Source organism: Aptenodytes patagonicus, chromosome Z, assembly GCF_965638725.1.
Source record: "Aptenodytes patagonicus chromosome Z, bAptPat1.pri.cur, whole genome shotgun sequence".
Classification (NCBI taxonomy): domain Eukaryota; kingdom Metazoa; phylum Chordata; class Aves; order Sphenisciformes; family Spheniscidae; genus Aptenodytes; species Aptenodytes patagonicus.
In genome coordinates, this window is record NC_134982.1 from 42,804,921 (window position 1) to 42,824,279 (window position 19,359).

The 19,359-nt window shown below is 36.3% G+C and overlaps 1 protein-coding gene across 3 annotated transcripts in view; it reads right to left on the reverse strand.

The window, feature by feature from the left end:
• PRUNE2 (prune homolog 2 with BCH domain) overlaps positions 1-19,359 on the reverse strand; it is a 151,721-nt gene that overhangs the window by 83,357 nt on the left and 49,005 nt on the right. The window lies entirely within an intron of this gene.

The window sequence follows — 19,359 nt, forward strand, 5'->3', positions numbered from 1 at the left end:
CAGCATGATCTACAGGCCATGCCTACCCCTATGGCAGCTGGTATCCACTATGGTATCTGGATCTGTAAGCAGGAGAAGAATGACAGTTTGGCATCAATTAGGAGAGCGCATAAACTCTTGGAAAACACTGGAGATTTATTTTGTTGCCTGAAACATGGTTTTTAACCTGGAAATACTTCATCTCTGTAGAGCTGTGTATTTCTCCCACAGTGATGGAGAAAGCTTTGCAGCTGTTCAGGTTAATGTGTTCCTGTTTGTCCGCTGACATTTAAACTGGAGGATACACAGCATTCTTCAAAGCTTGATTGGCACATGGAAGTAAAATGTGTAATCAGTGTTAATCTCCTAGCCTATTACTACTGTCTTTCATAATCTACATATATTTTACAAAAATCTTTAGAAAGAAATGCTATCAGAGCAAATGATGCATCAAATTCAAACAGGCCATCAAGATTGCTAATGGATTTTAATAGCAGCTATTACAGCATAATGGTATTTTCCCAACAGCTGTTTGTTTATAAAATTTTCAGTTTACAAGACCTTTATGTCCAATCCCAGGAGACATCCTTCAATTCATTTATAATCATTTGGTTCAACCTACGCATAAATGCTGTCTTATTTGCATTGGGTGTGTTTGTATATGTGTATAAGACATGAGCAACTACCACAGCAATGAAAATGATGGGGAACATTACAAGCTAAACTAATTAGTGTGTATCTTTTGACTTTAACAGCAAATAAGTGTTTTATATGTTTCTTCTCTCTTCCTACTCTTGAATAGCTCATTTCAACTAAGAAACAGCTGCCTGGATTATAGCCTATTTTATGTCTCAAACTGACATATGATTATTTGTTTAGTTCCATGTAGCTACCCCTGTTTAAGACTTTGAAACGTAGTGCTAGGTGTCACAAGGGCATAACTGGGGAAACTGGCCAGCAGACAATGGCATAATGTGGCCTGCAGAAATGGTGGAGAAGCATTAGAGGAAAAAGATCTTGACAGGCTTCCAAAGTTTGATCTGAACTGGAAGACCTGCCAGAGATAAAAGCAAAAAAGCATGACTTTTTCCAGGTTTGGGTTGGTTTTGGTTTTTTTTTTTTTAATGTATGATCAAATATTTTTGGAAATCTATTAGATCCGAAATCAGGAAGAAATAGGAAACTAGGACCCTGGCATGCTTCTTCCATTGGAGTCATGTTCAGAATTGAACGGTACTTTACCAAATGAGATTTTTTTTTTAAAGTATTGAGAAGATAACTAGGAATGGAAGCTATTTATGACCTGAGCAGAAAAATTGTTAATTTTATTGAATGAGTTTTTTAGAAGTTGCACACTTGCAGATGGCTGTTTGTCCAGCTTTTTTCCTGATTCTCAAGCTGCCTATGTAATATAAATTTTTAAATAACAGTTAATGCTGAAGTCTGGATAAATGCCTTTTAGTATATGTACTAATGGATAAGTTTTTTCCAGAAACATCTAGACCTAATTAAGTTTGCATCCATGTTGTTAGCAAATATCCTACTAACAACAAATACTGGAGAATTTTTGAGGATATAGGACAAGACAGAAAAATCACACACTTCACTTTAAACGATGCTCTCTTTGGACAGTAGATGGCTCCAATTTTCCACAGAAGAAAGCTACCACTAAAATTCTCAGCCAGGACTGTCATTTCCACAATACAGGAACAGGGGAGTTGGTATGCAGTAAGCAGGATATGAATAAACAAGCTGTTAAGTGGGTACTGTTTCTGAGTAGTGTTAAGTAGCCACCTTACAAAAAGGCACCTTTCACCCATACTATAAATGTTTTCCTGAGTAATTAGCTTATAGTAAACGTCAACCACAGCCAGGCTCTGTAGATTCACATTGTACCTCTGTGCTTGCTAATCTCTGTGGTCTGATAAGCACTCAGCTGTCTCAAGTAATCAGGAAACTTACTAAAAGAAGAATCTTTACATTTTTTTCATGGAGTGCCTTGGCATTCATGGAGCTTTACATGGAGAGCCACCACCTTCTCTTCCTAGTCCTTTCAATACCATACCATCACTTACCACTACTATTTGGTTTACTCTATTTTTCCACATCCATTCTGCAAAGCATAGCTATTACCAGAAGTTTTCATGCCAGAAGAAGTACTAAAAAGTAAAAAAAAATATTGTTTCTCCCAAGACACGTGGTCTAAGGTCAAAGGCCTTTCATCTCTCCCCATGTTTGCCAAGAGAGTTATGGTCAGATCTAGTTCTGGCCTTGCAGCTGGTAAGAGGAAAGCAATTAGAAAGCACAATCTAAATGTGATCAAGTAAAATACAAGTACTTTCTATCTCTAACCAGCTATAGAAGAGTGGGCTTAAAAAAAATCCACCAATGAGATTAGACTGCAAAACCCACAACTGATATTTATAAACCAGTTGGCATAAAAAAATAGACAAAATCACCTCAAGCCTGACTCTTACTGGTTACTAGTAACTCACTAGCATCATACTGGACAGACCCTATTTTGTTGATGGGAGAGTTACCCTTTGAGAACAAGCGGTGATAACTTTGGAGTGGTCTACCCAGAAAAACATAAGAAAAAAATATTGATTCAAGACTTTTGTTTCTTCCATTTACAGGTGGACCCTCCTATCTTACATGAGGACCTCATGCCTATGGATATGCCACTGAATATCTTCAATTGGTTTTAACTGAGAAATTCACAAACATATAGAAGAAAGATTATTTATCTGTTAGTTTTGGAACTCTAAGAAACTGCTTGGATTTGAGCTTCAAGAACTTACCCATATGTCACAGTATTATTTAATTTTGTTGGATGCCATAAAAAAGAACATTGCCTTAACTTGTCTGAAAAGTGCACAGCATATGTGTAGGTAACTTCATGTTACTATGCAAAGTTTCGCAATGCCTTATTTTTGCTTCATCTCATCTATGATCTTTCCAGAAAGTTGCATATGTCTATGCAACATGTCTAACTTGCAATAAGTTAGACATATTCTGAGATATCATCATAAGTGGTTTGGGTAAAGGATGACCTATTATATACTTTAGTGTTTAATGCCTAATGGATACCACTGTTACAGGAAAGCACAGCAACAGCCGCAGAAGTAAAAGCTATGTAGACGTCCAGGGAAATTCAAAGGTAATTACATAAGAGACCCTTTATAAGAGTTATTAAATAGTATTTTCCTCACAATTTTATAGTAATTTAGTAGTTACATTCTCAGTTCTGGCAGAGCTGTGCTCAACACAGCTCTTGCATCTATCTCTATAATAAGTATTCTGGCTGATGTGTTTCACCCACCGTTAAGTTCCCACAACTTAGATTTTAAAGTACAGCCATGTTCTGACACAACCACAGCAGAAACCAAGTAGTTCCTGCAATTAAAGCTGTTTTGCAACCTATTTTGGGGACATATATAATACTCAGCCATCTCAATTACTCCAAGAAGGTTAGAAGACTTTTTTGAGTTTAAATTGCTACTTAAAGAACTCAGACTACTAAATTTAATTCTTGCCGCTGTTACAGACTTCCCATAGGATCTCCAACACACCCTGCATCCTCCACCCTGTGTATCATGCTGACCCAAGGAACTTTCAGTCGAATAATAAAACTAGAGATTCCAAAAAGAAATTGAAGATACAAAGTATTTGACAGATGCCTACTCGAAAGAAATTTTCAGCACTTCAATACATATACCATGTAAGCTTAGTCTCCGAATAGTTTTCTGTACAATAAATGAAGGGTGGGGAGGGGGGAGCCAACGCTCTTTAGAGTTTTCCTCACACATTCCTTGTACTTTCAGTGTAGTACAAAACAGTATGCAAATATACCATACTATATACATATAGGAATGCTATCTCTTCCGTATAGAATACATATTATTAAACTCTTTTTCTGAACAGTGCATTACATTTCCTTGTACTACTGAACAAATACTGCATTTCTTGCTGACACTGAGTGACAAGTGAGAATTATGTGCATCAGACACTCATAGAGGAGTATTAAGCGAGTACTGAGGGGTTTTGGCTCAATTCATAAATCATTATGTGATCTTTCAGGATTCATAATGATCCATAAGAATAAAATTTCACAGAACTAGCATGAAAACTACACAAGATGTGGTACTCCCTCAGAGTTTATATGTCATTAATACATATCTACTCAAATATTTTGCCTCAATAGTAAGAAACTTGTCTATTCCACAGTGGGAAATCTATGTAAAATAAAATGTAATGCAAAATTTCTAACAATGCCAAATGGATGCAAAGCTGGAGGAGAAAGTATGATGTATCACTTACTGTGGCCATGATAAACTGGTAGCCTTTAAAAGGAACAAACAAATTCAACATTTTTTTAACACAAACCAAATATATACTCTGTTTCCACCAATCACTTGAACGCAAAATTCTTTTGTCTCACTGACAAGAAAGCTGGCGCGTATTTGTGTGTCTTGCTTTCTGTTAACTTCTCCTTAGTTATTTTTACTGAACAAATTATGCACTATTTATTTTATTATTAGGAACTCCTCCTAAGCTGTTCATGGAACTGTCTAATGAATGGGAGGTAATCTACCACTGCTATCATCAAGTTAGTAAATTTAGCTGTGGTTTTGTTGGTACTGAGCATTATTCTAAGACAGACACAAGTACAGTTAACTGTAATAATGCCTGATAACACTCAATCCTAATCTTCATGGAACTTACAAATACTGAGTAAACATGTTCTGCATCCTCTCTCAAACAAGTCTATATTCTGTGTTCTCACCAAAAAATACCCTATTTTATGTATTAATGGAACTTACAACATTGAATAATTGGCTCTCTACTTACTAGGTCAGATTCTGATTTCAATTCTATCTCGTAAGATGAAAAATGGCTTCAAATAGTATAAGTCACTGGAGATAATTTACATTGGAGAAATACCAATACCAATGCATTGAAGAGATACCAATACATCTAATCAAACATCCTTCCAGATAGGATGAGTTTCAATATCTTTCATGTTCTCCCTTTTTTATTCTATATTATTTGGAGAATTGCTTAGGGCCTTATGAATTTTTAGTATTGACTTATTTCACATAAATTAATGGATAAAATATTTCTATATAGCAAGATATTTCATCAGAGAATGCAAAACGATGTCCAGGATCCTAATAAATACCGTTATGTCTGAAATGAGTTATCTCAGTAGTGACTTGGGCTCAGATTTATTGTACAGTTCATCAACTTCTCAGCATGCTGGATAATGAATGTTTCATTTACATTGCTAATTGCCAAGCCATGGTTCCTTCAACCTTTAACCCTTACGCTTTATCACATTATCACCATATGTCACTCTAATTGCATTTAACATTCCAAATAACTAACTTTTTCATGAGGTCAAGAGATCCTTTTTTAAAGGTTTACCAGTGGGGTATCTTTAAAACTACCAAGAAAACAAGCGTTATATAGATACTGCAAAACTAATGCAATTTTTTCTTTGGGAGAACAAAGCTTCTATCTTCTGACCCAAAATAAGCTCTTTTCTGCAACAAAATCATTTATACTTCTGTGAAGAGCTTCAACGTTACTGTCTGTGATTACGAAACACTATTAACTAAGACCTAATATGAGCTATCTTCTGAATCTGCATGAGATTTTTGTCTCTAGTTTTCTTGATCTGTGGAATTATGCAGTTATTTCTACATATCATATCATCTTGATCTTCATTCTGCTTTGCCCAAATAGTAAAATATTTTACTGTAGGTACCATCCAAGATGCTGTCCTAAGCTATATCTCTGGTATAACAGCATTGCTACTCATCTGCTCACAATTATACTTTTCCTCAATGGAAACTGGACTGTATCTTACCTCTAGAACATCCTATGGGCAATATTAACTCACTCTGCACCTGAAAGCCCCTTTCTTTCAGTTGACTTTCACCACAAATACTTCTTCCAGCTCTGAAATCTGCATTGTCAATAGCAAAGTTTAAGCCAAATCATACACAGAAGAAGCTGTTCTGGAAAAGGATTTTACTACCAAGCGTAACTGAGTCAGTTCTACTGCTTGCGTATGGTCAAACTGAAGAAAGAAATGACACTCCTGGTTGGTAATGTTATGTCAGCAGAGACTCCAGCCTCTCTCCATTTCTTTGAAACAAGAAACTTTGGCAAGGTACTTTCTCAGAACATGGCTGAATTTCAGAAAGTTAGAAATTTATTTCTCAGGATCTGAGTCAGAAATCTAGATACACCCTCACAGACAGCAATGAGCACCAAACTGCATTAGAATAAAGAAAATGGGCAATTTAAAGACAAAATGGAGTGAGTCTAATTCATTTTCCATGTAGCAAAAATTTCATGTTACACAGCAGGTAGACAGCTCATATTTCTCACAGCTCACGTGTTCCTCACATATATGTGGTGCATATATATATACACACACACATAAATGTATGGAACATTTTTATGTGGCATGCAGTGCCACAAATTAGTAGCCTCATCTCTAAGAATATGGCATATTCTTGAAGCCCACAAGTTGGTGAAGCTTCAAGTTGGTTTATATCACATCTCATACTGGTTTATGCCTTTGCGTTCTCTGCCATAGTAGCCCACTCTCCTTTTCTGCCATCATTTCGTACATCTTCTCTGACTCTTGGAATGCACTTTCTGACCAGACCTCGAATCCCTGAAAGCTCCTTCATTTCAGTTGCCTCCACCACCCACTTCTACTGCAGAAACTTCGCCTGACTCTATGCACAGAACACTACAACATAATAACCATACTTTAAAATTTTAAACTATAATGGAGTTGCAGGCATGAAATACCCAGCATATCTTATGAGGTTCATATACCCCTCTCTTGCAACTTGCAATTACAAAATAATGATTTAGCACATACTGCTGCTAGCGTGACCCTCTTGCCAAGCTGTAGACAATCCCTTTTCAAATCACCTGCAGTATTCACCCAGTAAACATCCATTTGTCATTGCCCAACTGATCATCTTCCTGGATGTCACAGAGAGGGACTGTTTCTGCTCCCTGCTAGCTTGGACAGGACATAACCTTCTCATTTGTCTATACATAAAACATGAGAAAAGGCTGGAATCAGAACCATAAAACCCCTTTGAATTAGATTAGGACCAGAAATGTATGGGGTTTTTTTCTTCGAAGTGTTTCAATCCATTAAATATATATTAAAAAGGTTAAAAAATCAAATTCCATGTTACCACTGGGAAATGAATATTCCTTCATGCACACCAGCTGAGACTCAGCACAAGTATTTCACTTAAAAGAATTCCTAAATATGAGGAACTTTTAGCAGTATATGTCAAACAGTGTGTTCCTAAGAGATTTAAGCATATTGTGGTTATCCATTTCCAGCTGCTTCTGTGGAGTCAAACTTTGTTTTTATGTTAACAGATAACATTATTATCACATTTTGTGAAGAATAGTGGCATCAAGCACAGATACATCACTGACTGTGCAGAACGCCATTTGAAAATATGCTTGTTTTTTGAGTCTTTCATAATGGATCAAAAATATAGCCAAATTCAATGGCATTTTAAATGTGTTCAGAATGTGAGTTCACAATGACTGAGTGTACAGTACACAAAGGATCCCTCATCACTTAATTTACTTTAACCTCCCAACCATTTCCAGTTGACAGAAGACACTGTAAATTAACATTTTTCTAAAATGGTTAAAGTATAAAATCCAGAGAGTCCAAAACAGTCACTGGTGGCACCTGACTTCAGCTGGCTGTTGTTCACAGAAATTTAAATGCATAAATAGGAATTAGTAAAATGACTACTTTCATGGTTCTGTCCACCCGGGCATCTTGAAAATCTCACTTTGGATTTTACTGCTACACTGATAGTACTAGAAGTCCACAGGAAGTGAGGCTGAGGTTTGACTTCTGAGTAAATATTGATTTATATTACAAAACACAACTCCATTACCTCAGAGGATCTGTGTAAGTGTAACTGACTGGAACACTGTAAACAATTAGGCTAATGATATACATGAAGGAAGAATTCATACTAGATGATAAAACAACCAATATTTTCTATTTATTCATCTACAAGTATTTACAGATTAGTTCATGGAGAAGATCAACAAGATGCGGCACACTAGAGGAGTATAAAATACCCAATAATAAGCAGAGAAACAAAACTGGCCATTCAAATTAACCCCTGTTCAAAAGACTGAACAAGGGGAAATTGAACACAACTGGAAATACTAATATACAAGTTAAATATGCAACCTGTGGATCTTATTGCCAACCTGTGGAGATCACACAGAGACAAACATTAAGCAGGATCCAAAGAAAGAGTTTTGTTATTTATTTGAACTAAATACCTGCAGGTGTTGTAAATGAAGTATTTCCTCTTGAAGACTTAGAAAAAATGTTGCCTAAAGGAAATTATACCATGATTGTTCAATGCAGGACTATTGCACTTTCTTCTAAATCTGAACCATGCACAGTTCTCAGTTATTTGGCTGAATCCTCAGATCTGGAATGGGAATGTGCAGGTTTCTTGCTGGAACAGAAAGTATCTGGGCAGAAAGGAAAGTATGTGCATTACCAAGGTCTACTGTATGACCATAAGGCAGAGGGCAGGACTCAAACCACGTCTTTTTTAAAGCATTTTCTTTTGTAGCTATTTCCTGTTTGTAATTACAATATCAAGTGTGTAATGGCAGCACTTTCTATTTTCAGAACAATGCATCTGTTTATGCAATGGAGTTTCTTTTGCTCAGATATGCGGGCTCCTAACTGTAAAACAGAGTTTTTAGGGTTTTTTTAACTATAGCAATGCAGACCCTCCTGTGAAAAAACTCACTCCCTAAGCTGGAAGCACTGATGAAAGAGTGCTCACTTGGGTTGCTGATATGTGCTTAGTACTTTGTGCTCTCCAGTGATTCTTCGCACAGGCACGCTAAGGAGTGGGGTTGACCAAGCTCCAAAGAGTCCTGGAAGGACGGTTATGGCAGCAAAGTCCCTAGAGGGAGAAGGTAACCCACAGAGAGAAAGAAAGCACATATGCAACAGTAAGAGAAAGCCCCAGGAACTCGTGGGAGATGGGAGGTTTTCAAAATATTGATGCTGTGGATTTCCATGGTTGTGAGTCTCGAGAAAAATCCATACCATTATTTATTTTATATCTCTTTCTTTGCCTGTTCCAGATCCTAGCAGTGGACTAGAGCATCAACACATTCACTCCGTTGGTGATCCTACTGTGAAGGCCCAGGGAAAAGCTGAAAAGCCCCATGCCACAGCGAGAGCAGCAATATTTTCACCAACTGCCCTTCATGGAGGGAGCACAGCCCTGGGGGCCTGGCAGCATGCCAGATCGGAGCAGGGAAGGTATAATTTACACACTGCCATGCAACCTCCAGCAAATCAGTCTGATGGCAAGAAAAGAGCAGCATTTCAGTGAGTGGCAAATACATACATGGTCAACTAAATGCCACAACTATATGGGCTGAACCTGAATATGTTTAGTTCAGTTTAAGAAAATGGGGTGGGGGGAGAATATTAATATTTTCATTGCCTTTTTTTTTTGTTCACTCACTGTGTGTTTACCATAAATTAGACCTGCTGAGAGTGTGATGCTGAGCAACCCATATGGCAAATACTCAACTGAGAGATGTGAAAGGAAAATCACTTTTTTGTTTCTGAATTATCTTTATTCCCTTTATTTAGAAAGTCTTGGTTAATAGGAAATGCTGAGAAACAACCTGCTAATGCTATTTATATAGAGAAGAAGAGATGACAAACTTCTTAGACCAAAACAATACATTTTCAGTAGAATATTATTCAGTACGTGATGAAATCTGACAAAAACCAGTGCTTAACTCAGTGCTCAGTTAAAATTTTTGGTTTTAAAACACAATTACAGGAGTTCTTGGTTGTACAATTGCCATTTATTCAAACTCATCCCCAAATCCTTCTTCAGCTAAAACAATCCACAGCTAGTGTAAGTCTATGGTGTTCTACTAACCAAAGAGTTGACCTAACAGTTCCCATTTCGGGTACAAAATTAATCTATTCCAACCTTTTTCCTTTCTAGTCTGTGACAAACACTGAGAGAATGAAGCAGCATACACAGATGTCTGGCATCCATGAAATCTAAAAAAATCAAATTCTGAGTGTGGAATCCAGGCACGGCTTGCTGACTATATCTCTCTGGCAATCTTGCAGTGGGGGAAAAAAAGAAGATTGGACTGCAAGAAGATTCCCTGTGGACTCTGTTTACTCTTAACTTTCTGTTTCTGTAAGTCTACATCTTTTTTTTTTCCTCCCCCCCCCCCCCCCCGCCCCCGGGAGAGGGAGGAGGGAGGGAGAGTCATATTTTATGAAAATTCCTTGGAAATGTGACTAAGAAAAAGGCAAGAACAACAGCAAGACAGAAATACTGAAATGCAGTCAGGTTACAGAATATCTAGTAGTGACATTTGTCCTTCTGTAAAGAGAACTAAAACTGGCAATAAATAGATACCAACTAATAGCTTTTGTTGGCAAAGGTGGAATCCAGGGTAGGAGAGATTTTCTTCAACTGGTTTCGTTGTTCTTGCAAAGGAATAAGAAAAAGCATCTGGCAATGAAGACAAATAATTCTGCCAGGTTCTCTCTTTGATTTTACTACTGACTTTATAGTCCTGTTTGACCTGAGCCAAAGAACCAAGCAACGCATATTCAGATTCATTATTTCTTTCTTACAGTACTGACAATAACATTCTCCCAAGTGTGAAAGGGTTGTATATACACCTGAATTCCCCATCTCTACAATGCAAATACTGTGATTTTTCTTATTTGGGGAAGATAAAATAATCAGCTGCCATAGTTTTCATTTGGCATAAACTTAGTGGACTCAATAAACTTTTTCCTGTTTTATATCAGCATAAGAGCTGTGTTTATCTTGTGTTCAGAAGGAAAGGGGACTGTAAGAGTACTGGAAGACAGCTGCCTGATATGCATAAGAAATTCTGATGCACTGAGACCTACACGATCACAGCTGAAGAAAGTGTCCTGTTCTACCTTTGTTACCTAAACAGTAATGAGAACTCTGTGGATTTGTATAAAACCACAAGAATTACGCTAGCACAAGAAAGGAAAATCTCTCCATAGATAAGTTTTCAGTCAAAGCATGTTTTTGTTATTAACGACAAATCACAAATATGGAGAAAGTTATGAAACTCAAATTACTGAGATTATTCTTCAGATAAAGTAATTAAAAAAAAAAGGCAGATAGGAGAAAAAGAAATGCTAAAAACCTACATAAGACCTTGAACATTTCCTACTCTTTTTATCATAAACAATAAATTCAATATGTACTTAGCAACTTTGGTTAAAGATATTGTAATTATTTCAGAAATGGGGCAATTTCAGGACTAAAAATAATATATTCATACATAGAATTTCTTATGGAGAAAAATAATGTAAGTCTCTATCCCCAAAGCAGTACAAAACTACCTTGAAGGAATTTTCATTTGATACTTTATCAAGTCTATACAGAAAAGGAAAAAAGGATCAAAAAGTAAGATGTTGCAATGCTTGCAATACACACAGGAGTTCTGAACAACGGGTTTTCTAGGGTCAAAGAGCCTGCAGGTTAGACTTAACCTGTATTCACTTAAATATAAAAAATAAAATTTACACAAGCAATCTAGCTATGGCGTTGCAGAAGAAATGGCATCTTTTGGTGAATAACATTCATGCAGCAGCTTTATGATGAAAACTACATTTTGTTAGAGAGACAGAAAAGCTGTGAATAATTCTGAATAAAGAAGCGGTGATCTTTCTGGGAAAAACTTTATCTGTCTCCTAGAAAGAGAGAAAGAAAAATTGCATTCTTTGGTAGAATTACAGCTGGTGTTCTTAGCTACTCTGAATTTGAATATTCAAATAGGGGCTGAAGGGTTTCAACTTGAATCAGTTTGGGGTTTTTTGATCCCAGTATTATAAATGGAGTATTTTAAAATGTATACAAAATTAAATAAACCCTAAAGTTTTCAGTCAGACAAAACACTTGATTTCAAGTAAGCCTGAGAGTGTACCCAGTTACACAGAGTCAAAAGAAGGATCTTCCCTGTCATCATCTAACCAGAGAACATAAATGCTGAAAAATCTTACAGAGCACTTGATCTGACTAATTCAAAATTCCAAAATGTTCCTACATCTTAAAATAACCAATAGCTTCAGGACTAGGCTCCTGATATGTAGCAGAAGGTATAAAATTCAGTGGTGTATGCTAAAAACACAGGCTATTGTAATGTTTACAAGTGTTAAGCATCCACTTACATTCCAGTTCAGAAGGTGTTTTAGGCACACGCTTTGCCAAACAGATGGAACAAAATGGATATTTCAAGACACAGCAGACATATTTTGTTGGTTTTCTGCATCAAAATACCACTATTCTAAACAAATATTGCATGATTTTAAATGTGGGGGTTTGTTTTAGTTTCTAAATGAAAAACACAAAAGGAGTCACCAAGACAAACATTTGCTTAGAAATACCCTGTCTCTCTCTGTCGCTTCCTGTGGACAGAACTGCTGTCTTCTGTAGTAATGCAACACTATCACTAGCAAACCCAAAAGAAGTCCTTTTACTTATATCTGGAATTATATAGTAACCTTGGATCAGCAGTTTAATGTTCTAATTAAGTTGTTTCCCACACAATAGCAAAGAAAAAAACATAAACTAAATAGCAGAAAACAAAATTTAACTTTTCTGTAATATTCGTATTGCTGTTATCCCTAACTGTTATCAGTTCCTATATTCTCATGCATTATGGCCAGATCTTAAAATATTAAATGTCCAAGTTAGATTTTTGCATAGAAATTTTTAAAAAGTGTATTGTATTTCACAGAAAAAAATCTTTTTATGCTGAACATTTCTCAAAACAGCACCTCCCGCTGTCAATGTCTATGCCCCATGAGCAGCTGAGCTGAGACGCTACTGACAAGAACTAGAAGAGTACACAAATGATAAATTAGTCAGCTTTGTGGAAGTCAGGAATGCAGTCCAATAATGATAGTGTAGATGATAGCATTTTATTTAGCTGAGAGATAGTGCAATTTATACAGCTGTATTTCATAAAGAAATTATCTTATTTAAACACATTTCATAAATGATACAAAAGAAAATAGTTTATCTTCTTGAACAATGTACTTGTAAACACAAGCACATTTTTACTGTAATGTTAATAGATTAATCTAATGTCTATGCTTATTCCTTTAATAATTCTCATAGTTATTTTACTTTGTTTATTAACTTTTGAACCAAGATTGAACAAAACCAGTAAAGCCAAAACCATAAACAATAGCATTGGCCAAATTTAGACCAGATGTCACACAAATTATAACAGATGAAGTCTACCCAATTTCTTCAGACACCAAAATAAACTGAAATCCTACGTACATTCCATTGCAGACCTGGTATCACTGTGTACCTCATGCATTCTTGAAGAGATAGCGCAAGTACAAAATCTCTGATGCTTCTGGTTTACTACGAGTTATGACAGCAGTATAGAATAAAATAATCAAATACAACTTGCAAAAATGACAGCTGAATAAATCATTATTTAATGGTTTAAGCACAGGCTGAACTGGACTGATTGATAAATATAATGGTCTTGGCCAGTTTTACAAGTTTATATTTTTCTCACATCGCAAGGGACCATAATGAACACCTTGCCTGAAATCCTACATGACTTCATGCAGAAACATCTCACAGAGTAGGGAAACTTTAGCTCATACCACCCTCACGTCATCTTCTGGAAGGGATCTGGTCTTGATTTAAAACTATAAGCAATCCAGATAATCACTGTAATCAATGTCATTTTCGCTGCCATTTGATTCCACACAGTTAGTTACGAAGCACTTAAAACAGTCTAAGGTTCTCCCTACCAGTTTCTTTTCATAACTTTAGAGACGAGTAACTAACTACAACAGAGAATTCAGCAGGTAGGTCTGCCTCAGCTCTCCACACCTGGGACTGTACTCATTACAACTGGGGTACTTCGGCTGACCTGAGGCATCAACAGAACAGTTACTGTCCTCCAGAACACGGCAGTCTGACGTTTAAACATGAGTACGGTGTTTACATTAATGCATGTTTGGCTGCATTACTCAGTCCTATAAGGTGATGACTTAATCCTCCTAATACTTCTGAAAAAGCAAATGAAAGTATGTTCAGTCTTTGTGTACTATATATATTATACATTTTCCCACAGGCAGATCTCACACACTGACATTTTAAGACCTTAATTAAGGTTGATTTATTTACAAATGGTATGTTTTCAACTCTCAGAAATGATGTATTTAATGTTTTATTTTTAAACACAATTAAAAAATAATATATAAATATATACATACTGCAAATGTAATACAGATAACAAATTCATTTAAGCCCATTTATGCACATTAGTGACACACCATGTGGCAGAAAGACTAGGACTACAAGAAGACCCCTTGGCGATTTATTTTATATTAAATCCCTAATGGCCTCTTCTCATCTTTGCAAAAATATGCACAAAAGTCCAGACTATGCAGCCATTGAAATGAATGGTTATTTATTTGCTAAACGAGAACCCTATGTTTAATGTTCCTTAGACATAAGGTAGTCTGCAAAAGTCGCATTCCTACAGCTCCATACATCATTTATTTTACATACCCTAACTTCTCACAACAGGCATCAGAAAAATATCTCTGAACAGCATTGCTATTGTAAGTTGCTGAGAATTTTGTTTCCAATTCCATTACTGGAAGATTAAATGTTAACATGTTTACTTGGGGTTTTCTTCCTGTTTTGTTTTTAGCATTAAAAACAAATTTATGGACCAATCTGATGCCATTTAAAATATGTTTATATTTATACTGCAGGAAAAAAGTTCCCAAATACATAACTATGGTCCAATCATTACAGACAACAAAAGTTCAAACCTTCAAACAAACGTGGTAATCTCACTTATCTGCTTGCAGTAGTCTGTCTAGCACTTGTTTGACATTCTCCAGCTGAGACAGAGATCCTTGATGTGCTTTACGAAGTATTAAAAGCATCACTTTTCATAATACACAACTAAAATTGTCCAAATTAGTAACATAGTTGCATGCCATACTAGTACTACAAAACAGCCTGAAAATTAAACCGCCTCTCTGAGATCAGACTATTTATTCATTAGGAAGCAGATCCACTGTGCGCCCAAACATTTCTAAATTTCCTGAGTTACTATTGCTGGAGCAGCCACTGTGCTGTGAGTTTCTCTGAGACACAGAGCCGCAAAGAGGAAAGCTGTTGCAACTTGGTTGCATCCTCAACTCATTTGGACTACTAGATGCTACCTAAGGACAGTCAAGCTCACTGTGCCAGCGTGAACTTGCAGGTCACTTTCTTGGGGCAACACCACTGGTGACAGCAGCCTTCAGTGAGGTTCTGCCATTTTCTCTAAACCTCTTGGCTGGCACCCCCATAGAGGTGGCTCCAACCTTACAATACTAAAAGATGACACAACCTCTACAACCTGGAAATTGTCTTTCTGAAGTATTCAGATACCACAGCCAGAAACATCAACAAGAACCCCAACAGATCAGTCAGCCTTCAGAACGCACTTATTCCCTTGTCTGTAATAGTCAATAGCAGACAATCATAGACTATTTGCCTTGTTTTCAACTGACTGCCCTGCTTCTCCCTGGAGAAACTTGATTTTCTATCTTCCTAAGTTACTTTAAGTTCTGTGAACAGTTGGAATAAATTTTCATGAATCAAAAGATTAAGGACTTAGTCCAACAAACACGTTATTAAGCTACATCATCATGAGCCATTTCAACTAAATTGAACACTCGTGAAACCTGGATTGTTCTTCTGGTGCACTAGACTTAAGAAAGCAGAGAATAAAGTTCAGTTTACAAAGGACGTATTCCCTTCTTAGGAAAAAAATGACTGTCACAGAAAGTCACATTGAGAAGATATTTCTCATTTCCAAGAGAATTCCAGCAGAGAACAAGCAAAACATACTCTCAGGGTATAACATAATGTAACAGAAATTAACTGTAACACATGCACTGAATTTTGCTACAATATCCTAGGAGTAATCATTATTATGACTTGGGGAAACTTTCTGGCAAAAGCAACAAAAATAACTATGATCTGGGCACTGTCACTTTTCTTTTGTCACTCTCTTGAAAAAATGCTGCTATGCATGTGAAATCCAAGTAGCATACGTTCTGGCAGCCAGTCACTGGAGACACAGGTCTGATTTCAACTTACAGCTTTAATGCCACCTAAATCCAGGAAGCCCAGATCCAAAGGTAGTTACCTCAAGAAATGCAAAGCTGCATATAGACTCTTATAGAAACCTAAACACATCCACACGAAATGCCTTCCCTGCCTTTATCACTGATGACAACACTGTCTATTCCTTTAGTATCTGAAAGATTCACTTTTATCAAGACACTTAAAAAGCAGTCGGTTGACAACTAGTAAGCCAACAGACAATGGATGTAAGTCACACACTGTTGATTGATATCAGTATGTACATACAAATAAAGCACTGAGATCAACTGCGCTACTATTTTTGCATTCATGTCTTTCTTCATGAGAAACTAGAGAGAAGGAGTGTACCTGCATGTGTCCTACACGTCTGAGTACTGCTGTCCAATAGTACTAGAAGTAATTATGAGTATTAACTTACAAATGATGACTTATTAGTTACCATCATTTCCTTCCTTATAAAGTATAGAACTCAGAAAGCATTGCCACAGATACGAGGAAATCTGTATCAATACTAATAAAAATAGGGTTTATAGCAACATATCTAACACAAGCTTCAATTAATTTAAATTCACAGCACATTTATGAAATAAAAGATTAATATCCTTATTTACAGAGGGGAAACTGAGGAAACAATTTATTTATTTAACATAGGAAATCAGCAGTAGAGAAGGAAAAGGAACTTAGCTCCAGGTCAAGACTTTGCTAAAAAAAGCATCCACCCTCTCAAGAACAGAGAATTTTTTCAGAATCTACTTTCAGTAAAGATCTGTAAGACTTGCCATAAAAACAGAAATAAGGAAAGCTTAGAATCATTTGAGTATGTGCTACTGAGGTGTGACATTTGTTAGAATATCAGACTTGCTGATCTCTGTCTTTACTATTGTGAAACTGACTGAAATCAGAGCTTGAGTGTTGAGCTGCAACACTTTTCACTCTTCATGACACACATCCAACGCAGCAGTGGATGCATGCTTGTGAACAGCTTACTCTACCCAACTATAATCGTATAATTATCACCTTTATTATTAGCATTATCACCTACATGGTAGACCACTGAACCAAAGCAAATAATCAAGCCTATGGAAAGCACTTTAATGAAAGATACTTTTGCATACCTGTTGATTAAAAAAAAAAAAAAAAAAATTGACCTTGTGAGATTTCTGAAGAAGCAAACACATTAGAGATTCAACACCTGCAGCAAAGCCAAGCCTGTTCTTCATGTTCCCTTAATGTTTAATCAGGTAATGTCTGTAAAGCACTTTGAGGATGAATAACAAATTACCATTATTATTGCTGAGAACATCGCGAATCCATTAAAGTTTGTGTATCCTGTGCTCATAACAGAATTCTAAACTGAATATACAGACAAGTCTGGACAGTTTTGTCTATAATTCCCTTATATGTATCATGTTTCTGATACTGGGTGAAGTAACTAGTGCAGAATGGTTTTACAAGCCATCTCCTTTACCATCGTACAGACCGTATCATCCCTGGCTCTAATAAGAGCAAGTAAAAAAGGCCTTGTGCTGGTCAAGCACTGCAAATCAGGGAGTTCAGAAAATGTTTGAACAAAGGGCAGTAATGCAGTAAACGCAAAATGGATCTCCATCCCAACTGTGAAATTAAGAGTCCTTTTAGTACAAAGTGTGACTTTGAAAACATTATAACTGGAAAAAAAGCAGTTACACAGCTGAAAAATTAGCCTTTTCTGAAGCAAACTATTCACAGCAGAACAACAGAGAGCAAAAAGTGAAGAGAGATACTTTTAACTTCCAGAAAACTACCATCAAAAATGCTAGTCATAAAATTACTTAACAGATTGGGAGAAAAAAACACCTAACATCAGTAAAACACTGATCAGTTTCTTCTTTTTACATGCAACTGAATCTCTGTTTTCTTCCATGATGGCCACGAGATATGTCCTAAGAAAAACAATTATGAAACATTTATTGCTTGACCACCAGGTCTTGACACTCCTTGAACAAAGTATGTCAGCATCAGATGTTACACAATCACTGAAAAAAGTTTGAAAATTTGCCTGCTTTTAGGACAATGAAAACCTACTGTTGCCAAACTCAATTTGTAAGTTGCGACCAAAAGGAAGACAAGTTTTTGGTGATGATTGAGTATGTAGAGCAGTAAAGATGAGTTGAGCCACATTTAGCTGGAGCTTAGATCTGTGGAGTGCAAGGCCGGCATTCTACATAGTCTATTAAACAAGATTAAAAGGAAAATAAATAAAAAGAAAATCTAATGTTAAAGCTAGCTCCTAATTACTAGCCCTGTGTGTCCACCATTCACTGAAACTGACAGAATAAAAGAGAAAGACTTAAAACAAAAGAAGAGGAAGATTTTATTAAGAATTTTTAAAAATCCCATTCCTTCTTTTGGGGATTTATCTTACAATACTCTTTCCCCATCCCCTTTCCTCCCAACCTTGGCATAATTTTCAGGAGCAAAATCATGGTTCATAAAGTAGTGCAAGTTTGGTGGCTGGTAAAGATTGCTTGACACTGAGAAACTAACAGATTCTGCTTCATTTCTTGAAGCTTTGCTACCCAATTTGCTTTGTATATCTTAGTATGCAAGCAGAAATCTGTGGATAATTATTAGCTGGATTGCACCACAAACTTCTTCAACCAAGAAGCACCTTATTTTTTGTAAAATGCATCACAAAAGACATGTTGTAAGAAATCTCATGAGATATACACAGGGAAGAACTATTCAAGTGATTTTTTTTAGTACCACTTGAGGTAAAATAAAGTTTTGATTAAAGTAAAATGCAAAAGTAGAAGATGACAACTTCTTTTGCGTGTCAAATACTTTTGTATGGGTAACCTTCAGGCAAATGGTGAGATTGTAAATTGCAGATATATACTATGTAAAAGTGTCTCTTTGTTGTCGATATTTTCTTCAATCTAGTTAGTTTTATTATTAATCAATATATCAGTACGCAAACTTCCATCAGAAGTAATACTGCCATGTCACACTTGTTCAGTGATCTGAATATTAATATTTTTTAATTAATATTTTTACATAATAGCCAGTAACATTCATATCTACTTCAGGTCAAGGTAAATAGCTACTGACACCCATA